Raw genomic sequence first — 12,916 nt, 5'->3', positions numbered from 1 at the left:
CTGCACCATGCTCTGCCACACTGGGCAGCTTGTTCCTGGCTCAGCAGCGTCATCAGACAAGAAGCAGGGAAGGAAATCAAGGATGGGGGGTACCATCAAACGCAGTTAGTGCATGCCTGTGCAAGACAAACAGACCCAGAGCTTGCGGGTTATTCCTGCTTTTGTAGCATTTGTGTGCTGTAGCTGAGCAAAAGGTTCTGCTGCTTGAATCTTCTTCTGCAAGAGCCACCTACCGGTAAATGTCTGCAGGGATGGAGGATGTGACAGAAAGCATTTGTCTCCATGACAGCGTAGTTACACTTGGTCTAGAGAGTGAGAGAGGCAGGCAGCACTGCCTGATGTTGGTCAGGGCGAGCTCCTCCTGCTGCAGCGCGATGATGGCAGGGCTAGAGATGATCTGCAGGGACAGCTCACAGGTGGGAGCCAGGAATGGACACGGCGGGAGGACAGAGGTGTTAGGGAGCAGCCACGGCATCAAAGAGCATCAAAAGGCCCTGAAAAGCATCACAGCCACAGCCAGGAAGCTTGGGGTTTTCATGAGCAGCATCCAGGATGCTAGAGACTATTTGCTGCCATACACAACGGCAGCAGAGCTCTCGCTGCAGGCATCCCAAAGTCAGGCAAAATGGGAACACACCCAGAGCTCGGCCGCACAAACCCCACAGCCAGAGTGTTGTAAGCTGAGCTGCCTTGCAGTTTCTTGCACTCATCCCAATCTCTGCGAATGAAAACTCGGAATTCAGTCAAGGCATTGATTGAGCACGAGCGTGCCTTTATTCAATAGGAGAAAGGAGGGGGTGTGAGGTCTGGAGGAAAGATGGGACTCATCCTCTCTTGTAATCATGAGAGCTGCTCAGAGACCGTGCTTTTGCCCGGAGCCTGGGACTCGTGTCCTGATTCTGTGCCCCCCTGCGAGATGCTCAGCTTCTCCTCGGTGATGCTGACCTGAGCCTGCATGGTGGTGCTGCTGTCGGGGCACTCAGGCTGTGCTTGGGCTGGGCTGCACTGCAGAGACATTGAGTCCAGGCTGGTGCCTGAGGTGTCTGGTGGGCTCAGGTCAGCAGCTTCAGTAGGGATGGGATGAATGAAGGCTTCAACGATGATGACCTTCTTCTCTTGATAGCTGATGTTATACGGAAGGCTTTCATCTGAACTGCAGCATTCTGTGCTTAGTAACAACTCTTCATTGATGGAAGATGCGTCATCGTAACATGCCCTGCGTCTTGGGGATATACAAGGGCTCGGGTCACCTAGGAAGGAGCAGATGTACAGCAGTTAGTGTCGAACGTTCGCAAGATGAACCATGGAGATTCTTGACATTTGGCTATGTAGTGGTGGTGGGCAGAAGCAAATAGGCTTCTAGCAACAGTGTCACTGTCTTGAAAGTGATCCACGTGCAGGTCCAGCTCTTGTGTTGACAAGAGACTCATTTGGGAAAGACAGGGATCAACTGAAGATGCCAGGCACGGGCTTGAACGCCAGAAGGAGGTACAAGCCCACTGAAAGCATGAATTCTACCTGTGTTGCTGACAAGCAGTGTTTTGTAAGCTGGACTTGCACCCTTACCTGCCAGGACCAAGACTTCTGCTTCAGAGGGCTCCCTGGCACTGCTCTGCAGTTGGTGTTTGGCCACAGGGGATGGTTTGCCCAGGCAGAAGCAAGAACACCAACTGCCAGCTGCTGACTCTGCCCTCTTCCTGGGAGAACTCATTCTGCAGAGAAAACAGAGCATGCTGTCAGACTTGGTGCAGGGTGATGGAAGAGCTGCACCGAGCCCTGGCCAAAAGTTGCCTGTTCTGGGCACTGCCTGCTTTCTGCTGAAACACAGCTTAGAAAGGCCCTCTGTTTCAAACAGCAGAGGATGCTTCCATTCCTACAGCTCAGCCCTCAAGTCCTGAAGGCTAAATACCTCTCAACGATGTCAAGCAAGGACATGGATCCGGAGAATGTCGGAGGCTCAGGCTGCTTTGCTCTCCCAGGGCTGACCTTCACCAGGGAACAAAGGCCGTTGATGAGCTTGCCCCATTTCTTTGGCTCTGCGCAACAAAACAAAGAAACCAGTTCATTTCAGGCCTGGCTCGGTTGGACGAAGCTGAGCGCAATGCATTCGACAGAGCATGTAACAACGGGAAGAACATTCCCAACAAGGACACGCAAGAATGGATTTTCCCCATCCCTGGAGGTGCCCAAGGAGATTACTGTAGTTCTCTTTCTAAGCTTGCTGAACTTGGGCATAAACAAACCCCCTGAAAGTAACGTTCTGACCCTATTTGACTAACTCGCATTGTCAAATGTAAATTACGCAACTGGTTTTGGCAATGAATTGAGGAGGGAATCGGGAACTTTTCCGCTGATGAGTTCCATGCACTCACCAGGGAAAAGCCCAACCTGTAATTAGAACAAAAAGACAGGTGAGCATTAGCCCGAGCCCAGAGCCAAAGGGAAGGTCCACTGACAGTGACACAGGGCAACTGTTTGCATCCAGCAGCCATCCGTTGCAGGCAGAGCAGCTCCAAGCTGAGATTCCCAACTCTACTGAAGTTGTACTCTCTAGTCAAAAACGTGTGCCTACCTCAAAGCCACGCTTGCCTCTCCACCAGGGGCTCAGCCTGTTGATATGTCCTCATATCAACAATGCTCACCAGATCTCCGACCTGAAAGAGATTGAAACATCAATCCCAGATTCAGCAAATCTGGTAGGAAAACAAAGCAGAAAGGACTGCCCTCTTCTATGCACGACAACACGGAACGCCTGGAACTGCTTACCTCCAGAGAGAGCTCATCTGGCCCCTGGGCGACGTGGCTCTTAATAACATGGGCTGCTGCAAATGCTGGTACGTTTAAAGATGACATAGCACGCACCAGCTGCGGCTTCTGCATGTTATCAGCCTGCAAAACAGAGAACAGGCCGTGGTCAGGAGCTGAGGACAAACCACGAGGATTTCAAGGTGAGGAGCACATCTGCAGAGAAAGCTGCAGCAAATGCGCTCCGTCCTTCTCAGGAGCACTTCAGAAGGAGCTGCACGTCTCATAGCTCTGGAGCAGCACTTCTTCCCCACCCTTCACTACTCCAAGCAGCTCCAACAAACTTCTCAGAAGAAATCCAGGCCAGCACAGACCTGGCAGACCAGAACCAAGTGCAGCTTGTGTGACGGCAGTGCCCACTCCTTGCTTCCACCCTGCTCCAGCAGGTTAAGGAGTCTGAGCCTCACTGGCCTTTGACAACTCAAGACTTTCAGCACCTCATGCCAACATTTCTCACTAAGATACACCTCAGGCATTGAATTCTCTTCTCACTACCTCCTCCCAGTCCTCCCCTAGGAACAGAAACCATTCAGATTCTACAGCAAACACATCTACCCTGCAAGAGCACACTGAACCACCTGCAACAATGAAACATGGTTTTGGAGAGTGGGTTTGAAAACACACCTTTAGACAGCTGTCTCCCTGTAGCCAAAAGGAAACCAAGCAGCAAAAGAAGAGTCCAGCCTGAAATATGCCCATGCTACTAGCCCAGGTTTTTCACAGTCAATGCAGAATCCATCCTGCTCTTGAGTTAACAAATGACCAGTGGGTCTCCCCTTGCTCCACCCCTTCTCCTTCAAAGCCAGAAAAAGAAAGAAAAACAAGTAGAAGAAAACCCAGACGTACCTTTCCACACACAAAGCAGAAAGTGGAACAGCAGTTGTCTCCTTCCTGAGACATGGTGGGGCGCATCCCAGAGGAAGCCCAAGTTCTTTGCTTCTCTCCACAGGGACTTCAAGCACTCTTGGCAAGAGCTGCTTTGGTTCTTTCTTCAATTGCTTCCATCACCAGAATCTCCTTTGGAAAAGGAACCCGAATGAAAGAATCAGCAAATGAAAAAGAATGAGCAATAGCCACTTTACCAGCTTTCTTCTGACACTCAATTTAGACTCTTGACTCGGGCAAGGTCTTAAAATCAGCTGGTTACAAGAACTGTCCCAAAATATATCCAACATCTGTACAGCTGCCGTTATTTCTGACAGCGAGTGTAATCACAGAATCATAGAATGGCCCGGGTTGGAAGGGACCTCAAGGATCATGAAGATCAATCACCTCCCTGTCCCTGCTGGCCATCCCCTCTTCTGATGGAGCCCAGGGGACCATTTGCTCTCTGAGCTGCAAGAGCACGCTGATGGCTCACGTTCTGTTTTTCATCCACCAGGACCCCCAGGTCCTTCTCTGCGGGGCTTCTCTTAAGGACTGCTCCTCCCAGTCTGTAGAAATGCCTGGGATTCCTCCAGCCCAAGTGCAAAACCTTGCACTTTGCTGTGTTGAACCTCATTAAATTCACCTAGGCCAACCTCTTGGTTGAGCTCCCTCTGAATGGCATCCCTTCCTTCCACTGCGTCAGCTGCACCACTCAGCAAACAGCAGAGGGTGCACTCCATTGCATCATTGGTGTCTCTGATAACCATGTAAAAAAGCACTGGTCCCAAGACAGACTCCTGGATGACACCACTTGTTATCGGCCTCCACCTGGACATCAAACCATGAGTCACCACCCTCTGTCCTCTACAAAACCTCTTTGTCTTCTACTCCTGCTGCAGCTGCAATGGCTGCACCAGCATGACTCACGTGTTTGACAATCCTCCAGCTCTGGCCTAGCCATGCACAGCAGCAGTCCGTCTCCCTCCCAGCTCACTCACCAGTGTGCTGCTGTGCCCCAAATTCAGTGCAGCAGCATTGAGAGCAGGCAGCACCCATCACCCTCCTCTAACTCTCTCTGCCAGCTGCGATGAGGACTGACACAGCACGCCCACCCCAGCCCAGCTTTTCTGCTGAGACACCTCCCAGCAACCACCCAGCACCAATCCCAGTTGCTGCAAACTGTCTGAGAGCCTGCTGGAGTGCACTGACAATAACTCTGTGGGCCAAGCATTAAGCACACCAAGCAGAAGGGAAGCATTACTGGACATGCTGAACAGCAGGGGTTAAGACTGGAGGTGGTCAGGGCTGTAGTGACCATGCCCTCCTAGAGTTCCTCATCTCAAGGAATGTGTGCCTGGCAAAAAGCAAAGTCAGGACCCTGAGCTTCAGGAGAGTCAGCTGCAGGCTGTTCAAAGAATTCTTGCATGAGAGACACTGGAAAACTGTTTTTAGGGGTAAAGGAATGGAAAAGAGATGGTAACTTTCTCAGAAAACCTTTCTCAGAGCTGGAGCTCTGAGCTCCATCCCGACCACACGAAACACAGCAGAGGAGGCAGGAAAGCAGCATGGCTGAACCTGCTGGTTACAGGGAGCAACAAGAAGGAAATGGAGAAACAGCGGAAATGGAGACATGCAGCCTGGTCGCTTTGGTGGCCTTCTACAGTGGAGTGACAGCATCAGTAGGGAAAGGAAAAGCAACTGACATCACTCAGCCAGACTTTTGCAAGGCCTTCGATGTTGAGCAAGTTTCCTGTTAGAACTCAGTGTGAACAAATCTACCACTGAGCAACACCCTGAGCCCCCACTCACCTCAGCAGAGGAAAGCCTGCACCCCAGACTTCCGCCTATTCTGCTCCATTGATGGAAGCACACCGGGCATCATTGCTACTCACCCGACCAATGATGATAGGGGCAGAAAAGGGAATTCCTCTTTACCTTTCAGATGAAAAATTGATGACTGTGTGGAACCTTCCCAGTACCGCTGCGGGGCCTTCCTTTACTTGTATCCTGCTGCTCCGTGTCACAGTGGGAGAGCTGCTCTGGCCTCTCCTCTCAGCCTGTGCCTCCTGCAGTGTGAGCAGCTTTGTGGATAGAGGAGACACCCACACAGACTTGGGCCTGGATAGAGAACTGTGCCCTACAACATAGGTACATTTACATCATGCTCTTTTCCTTGTGTGTGAGCAATAGGGAGGTGATCGTCCCTCTCTACTCTGCTCTTGTGAGGCCCCATCTGGAGTACTGTGTCCAGGTGCGGAGCCCTCAGTACAAAAAAGATATGGAGATTTTGGAAAGGGTCCAGAGGAGGGCCACAAAGATGATCAGGGGGCTGGAGCACCTCCCCTATGAGGACAGGCTGAGGGAGTTGGGTTTGTTCAGCCTGGAGAAGAGAAGGTTGCGGGGTGACCTCATTGCAGCCTTTCAGTACCTGAAGGGAACTTACTCCCAGGAGGGGAGTAAACTCTTCGAAAGGGCTGATAATAGCAGGACTAGGGGAAATGGTTTTAAGTTGAAGGAGGGAAGATTTAGGTTGGATGTTAGGGGAAAGTTCTTTACTAGAAGGGTGGTTAGGTCCTGGAACAGGCTGCCCAGTGAGGTTGTGGATGCCCCGTCCTTGGAGGTGTTCAAGACCAGGTTGGACGGGGCCCTGGGCAACCTGATCTAGTAAAGGCGTATGTTTGGTGGCCCTGCTAGGCAGGGGGGTTGGAACTACATGATCCTTGAGGTCCCTTCCAACCCGGGTAATTCTGTGATTCTGTGATTCTGTGGGGTGAAAGCCAATGTCCCCCTTTTGCCTCCAATACAGTAAACACTGCATGAGATATTAAAACTGGTATCCTTTGGCCCAGTGTAGATTGATGGGCTTCTTGAATATTGAGCACCAGTGCACCCTGGATATCCCTTACTCACTTCAAGCTGTTTCAAGTTTACCATCAGTCCGTAGCTGTGTATCCATGGTCGGCACCCTCCTGTCATTCCTGGCAACGTATGGAGTTCCTTGGCAGTTTGCAGCTCAGGGGTTGAGCAGATGGCTTCTTTCTTGGCAGTCCTTAAGGTTCAAAGTCCAGCTGTCATCTCCTATCCCAAATACATCACTTGCTGCTGAGTTAGTTGTGCTTTCTGTAAACCAAGAAACTCAGCAAACTCTCAGTCTATTGTACACAGTCCTTTTGTTTTGGTGGCACCCACGTGCTCCAGTAAAGTTCCACCCTAGGATGGAGGATCCCAGGTCTCAGGCTCACGAGTTGACCAGTTCTCAACAATCATTTAGCTGTTCTCACAACCCTGGGTAACACTGTCCAGGTTCACTGAGTCTCTTCTCCCTCTATTAGGGAGAACAGATACACGCAAGTACTCGTATGCTATCATGAGGAATTCAGTAGGTTACATTTAATTTAGAAGCATGATGCAATCAAAAGCTCGCTTAAATAAAAGCATACCCTTTTCTTTCACTCAAAATAATAGCCCAGAAAAAAATAAAAACAAAACAAAACTCTCATCATAATTGTTAAAGAAATTATCTACTAAATCTCGATGGAGAGTGGAGACACATGCTAGTTTTAGGAACACAGCACTTATCTCATTATCTGAATGCATCTCAAGGCATGCTCCTTGTGAAACTGTGAGAACTTCTATCATTAACAGACGTGTACCATGCCCTGATATATGGTTAAACCGCTTGCAGTGCACTGTCAGATGTACAGGATGGCAGCTGTATGTGCTGTGACCAAATAAACCCCACACTGAAACCTTTCAGAATTTTAGGACCTACAAGTACTGCATTCATATTAAAAGTAAAAAATTCCTAAGCTACACATGTTCTAGGTTTCCATTTGTTAGATACAACATACCTTTGGAAGTAGGCGCCTAAAAAGATATGCCTTCTACTTGCTTCTCTGTCTGGCTCTTCGAAAAGAAGGCCTTTGGAGCAGGAAATGCAAAGGGCAGCTCATTTCTTAACACTGACTCTGCATCAACATTCTCTGTGTTTGCACGCTTCTTAGATGCCACTTTTCTTGTCACTGGAGTTGACAGTGTGAATTCCATATCACCCAGTTGAGTATCATGCCTCGAATGGTGCCAGAGACGGAACAAAAGGTTTTCTGATCACAGCCGGAGAAGTTACTGTCAAAGAAATTCTAACAGCTGAGAAGGTCAGACACAATGCTTATAAAAATATCATACATTATTTGGCTATTGAACAAAACAGTTGAAAACTCTGATTCTCTCCTAGAATAAGTTCGTTTCTTATAGACTGTCAAACACCATTTTTTTATTTGTTCATCTCAATTCTCCATTGAGGATTAACCCTCACCAGCTTATCTAAACATAAATATGAATTATCACTTGGTTTAGTTAAAAATTTGAATAATATCACAGTGGATTTTGTTGTCCAACACAGTAAGATTGAATTTCTTTCGGTACCTTTCAACCTCTGCCTACCTCCAGCCTAACTCCAGAATCTTATTAACTGTGCCTTATCGCTTCCCATTGTGTTTTAAAATCCTCACTGACTCCTTTACTTGTTCCCTTGCTTGCTGTTTCTGTGCAAACCAAACACTGGAGTTAGGGATCACGTCAAACCAACCATGGCCTACAGGTAGAAGGCAACAAAATTTATGCTTAACATACTTCTTTGCTCTATCTTTATCTTCCTTTGGTCAAGGTCCACTAGATACTTAAATATGGAGTAAGCACTAGATACAATGAGAAGCAGATTTCTAGATTAAGAGCTGTATTTTTTCTGTAAGAAACTAGCTGTACATCTTCACACACCTGCTTTGTTTTCTGAGTATTTAGATCGAGTGGAGATTCTTCAAACACTGAAGCTACATCAGAAAATTCCATGGATCCAAACGCATCTGGCACATGGCTGCAGTCTGGCACATCTTCATATGCCAGAGCCTTTTCAGACAGAAATGTTCCACCGAGATTCTTTTGCAGAATTAGAAGGAAGATTTCATCAGAAGATTTCACCACTAAAGTCTAAATAAGATTGGTTTGCAAGTTCCAAACTATGGCTAACAGCTAATGGAAGTCCACAGGCCAGCAGCAACAACTTTTATATTATGTTCTTAATATTCTAATTGTTGATATGACGTTCATATAAAGAGCAGAAGGGAAATTACTCTTAGAGCTCAAGTCATCTTTCACAGCCTGCGTCAACAAGAGCAGCACCTCATAGCCTTTGGTTTCAAGACCTGGACCACAAGCTAGCTAATGATTTTACACAGAATTCCAGAGTTCAAGTCACTGTTTACATTAGGGCTGAAATTGTACTGAAAGCCTTCAAGTTCATCACACTTAATTATCACTGGCACCACACATAACTCCACGTTACATATGTGATCACACGCAACCTGGCAACTTCAGACAATTCCCAAAGCACTCCACTTGCACTTGGCTACTGAAGTACAGAAAAAGGAATTAACATCAGAAATAGCTGCAGTCAAAACCATCTAAGAATCCAAGTCTCCAGGAAACAAGGAAAGCAAATCCTCTCCAGGACTGTGTTCTAAAAGGAAACAGATCAGAAAGGTGAGTTCTTCCCCCCTTTGACCACCCACTCATGTAACGTCCATGTCATTTCTAAGTATGCTGCCCAGACCAAGACTGAGGATGCTTCAGAAGAAGACCTTCCCTGCTAAGCCAAACAGAACAAGTAAGGTACCAAAATATGTAGAGCCAAACGAGGAAAGGTGCTCTAAGAAGGTAAGCATCACAAGAGACCAACAGGAATACTTACACAATCCAAACAATGCACAGTTTCTGTTCCACAAGCTGCCAAGAGGAATGTGTGCAGTACTCACAGCGCACCATGTACACTGCTTACTGCAGTCATACTGCTTCGTAGGACCAGCCCAACTTACTAAAACACTTTAATGAGCAATCCGAACTGTCTGGATCAGCACGGTTCACTTGGAAGGGACCTTCACAGATAAACCTGAAGAGGTGAGGCGACTGCACTATCTAAACCTTAAAGCATATAGGACCTTAAAGCATAAGCTTAAAGCACAGAAGCATGACCAGCAGGTCGAGGGAGGTGGTGCTGCCCCTCCACACTCCTCTCATTGAAACCCCATCTGGAGCACTGCACGCAGTTCTGGAGCCCTCAACACAAGAAGGACTTGGAGATGTTCAGGCAGGTCCAGAGGAGGGCCATGAAGGTGATCAGAGAGGGCTGAAAGCACCTCTACTATGTGCACAGGCTGAGAGAGATGGGGCTCTTCAGCCTGGAGAAGACTCCAAGGAGACCTTAGAGTGGCCTTCCAGTATCTGAAGAGGGCCTACAGGGAAGGCTGGGGAGGGACTTTTCATAAGGGCAGGTAGCAACAGAATGAGGGGAAATGGCTTTACATGGGAAGAAGGTAGATTAGGATTGGATATTAGGAAGAAATGCTTTACTGTGGGTGTGGTGAGACACTGGAGCAGGTTGCCCAGCAAGGCTCCAATATGATTGCTTTGCAAGTTCCAAACTATGGCTAACAGCTAATGGAAGTCCTCAGTCCAGCAGCACAAAATTTTATATTATCTTCTTAATATTCTAATTGTGGATTTGACGTTCATATAAAGAGCAGAAGGGAAATTACTCTTAGAGCTCAAGTCATCTTTCACAGCCTGCGTCAACAAGAGCAGCACCTCACAGCCTTTGGTTTGAAGACCCGGACCACAAGCTAGCTAATGATTTTACACAGAATTCCAGAGTTCAAGTCATTGTTTATGTTAGGGCTGCAATTCTACTGAAAGCCTTCCAGTTCATCACACTTCATTATCAATGGCACCACAGATACCTCACAAAGAAGCATTATGACACCACAAAGGGGCATTATGACGTCAGAAAGGGCATTATGACATCACAAAGGGCATTATGAATCACAAAGGAGCATTATGACATCACAAAGGAGCATTATGACGTCTCAAAGGGCATTATGACGTCACAAAGGGCGTTATGACACCACAAAGAAGCATTATGACATCACAAAGGGGAATTATGACGTCAAAAAAGGGTCATTATGACGTCTGAAAGGGGCATTATGATGTCACAAAGGGGTGTTATGACATCACAAAGGGGTATTGTGACATCACAAAAGAGCATTAAGACATCACAAAGGGGAATTAAGACGTCACAAAGGGCATTATGACGTCACAAAGAGGCATTATCACGTCACAAAGAGGCATTATGAAAACAAAGGAGCCTTATGACGTCTCAAATGGCATTATGACATCACAAAGGGCATTATGACGTCACAAAGGGGCATTAAGACATCACAATGGGTCATTATGACGTCAGAAAGGGGCATTATGACATCAGAAAGGTGCATTATGATGTCACAAAGGGTGTTATGATGTCACAAAGGGGCATTATGATGTCACAAAGGGGCGCTGGGAAAAGATCTCTGTGTGGAGATTGCTTCTACTAGAGGTAGTTCTATAAGACTGTTATATAGAGCTGTGCAGGGGCTGTAAATCTGTCTGCAGAGGGTGATGATCAGTTCCAAGTGTCTGCAGTCAATGCTCATGGACAGAGCCCATCCAACCTGGCCTTGAATGCCTGCAGGCCTTGAATGGGGCATCCACAGCCTCCTTGGGCAACCTGTTCCAGTGTGTCACCACCCTCTGAGCAAAAAACATCTACCTAAGATCCAACCTATACCTCCCCAGTCTCAGTTTTAAACCATTCCCCCTTGTCCTATCATTATCCACCCTCATAAACAGCCATTCCCCCTCCTGTTTATACGCTCCCTTCAAGTACTCAAAGGCCACAATGAGGTCTCCCCACAGCCTTCCATTCTCCAGGCTAAACAAGCCCAGATCCCTCCACCTTTCCTCATAGGAGAGCTGCTCCAGCCCTCTGATCATCACAGTGGCCCTCCTCTGGACCCCCCCCAACAGCTCCACATCCTTCCCAGGCCTGGACACAGTGCTGCAAATATGGCCTCACAAGAGCTGAGCAGGAGTGGACAATCACCTCCCTCTCCTGCTGGCCACCCCTTTTTCAGTGCAGCCCAGAACACACATGGATCTATCTTTTCCATACGGATATTCCCATCTGTCTACATATATATACCACACCTACACCCCCACAATCTGCTACAACTCCATAGAATTTTCAAGGTTGGAAAAGACCTGGATGATCTTATGATCTTATGATCTCAGATCTTATGATCTGGATGATCTTATGATCATCCAGTCCAACCATCACCAATACTTCCCAGTTAAATCACATCCCTCAACACAACACCCAAACTTTTTGTGAACTTCCCAGGGTTGGTGACTCTACATGAGAGAAAAGGGCACTCAGATAAGGGATTCTGCATTTGCTATTAGCAGAGGTGGGATGAGACCGAGCACTGCCCCAGCTCCTGGGATAATGCAGAAGGGCTGAGACCTTCCAGCTGCTTCCACCCAGGGTCACACAGCAAAGCCGACCCTGCAGGAGTCTGCATCATTCTTTGCATGGCATTGCTAAGAGGAAGATCCCCCCCCTACCCTTGGCTCTACACTCCAGCTGCTGTCTGCCATCTGTAAAGCCACCACAGCTCTCCTACTGGAGTTCCCATCTGCACAGTGACAGCTTGGTTTCTTCTTACTGTCAAAGCAGCCACAGCCTCAGTGCTTCTCAAATCTCCCCTTTTCAGCTGATTTCCTCTTTCTTGTGGCTGGGCAATTCCTCCCTCTCACAGTCAGCCCTCTGCCCCACTCTGTGCCCACAGACCCAGAGAGGGCACACAGAGCCAGCCCTGTCCCAGCTGCTGCTGCTTCACATCTGACAGTCTCAGGAGCTGAGATCCAGGCCGAGACAGCAATGCCCAGACATGGTTTGTAGGACGTTTGTGATAGGAAATAGGGAGGCTTGTGATTAAACCTGCCCCCTAAGGAGGAAGGCAATGCTGCCTGCAGCCCCAGCAGGCATTACAAAACATTCCCATTTACAGGAGGGTTTTAAATAGCACAATTCAGGAACTACAACTGCACAAATTCCCACATGCCCTGGAATAAGTTTGGGAATGGACATGGTTCTACCACCTGTGCAATGCCATAGAAATAACAACCATCCACCTGTAAACCTCCATCCTCTCCCCTGCTGCACAAAGGGAAGCTCAACAGCAGTGCACAAATGTCCCAGCAATGTCTGAGCACTGCTCTGTGCATCCCAACCTGCTCATCCCATCCACTCCTGGCTGGGCAGCAGGATTGGGGTGGCACATTGCAATGGGCACAGAGGAACATGGAAGCCCCACAC

Source organism: Coturnix japonica, chromosome 10, assembly GCF_054131305.1.
Source record: "Coturnix japonica strain WE chromosome 10, WE-NBRP24, whole genome shotgun sequence".
Lineage (NCBI taxonomy): Eukaryota > Metazoa > Chordata > Aves > Galliformes > Phasianidae > Coturnix > Coturnix japonica.
This window is presented reverse-complemented; position numbering follows the sequence as displayed.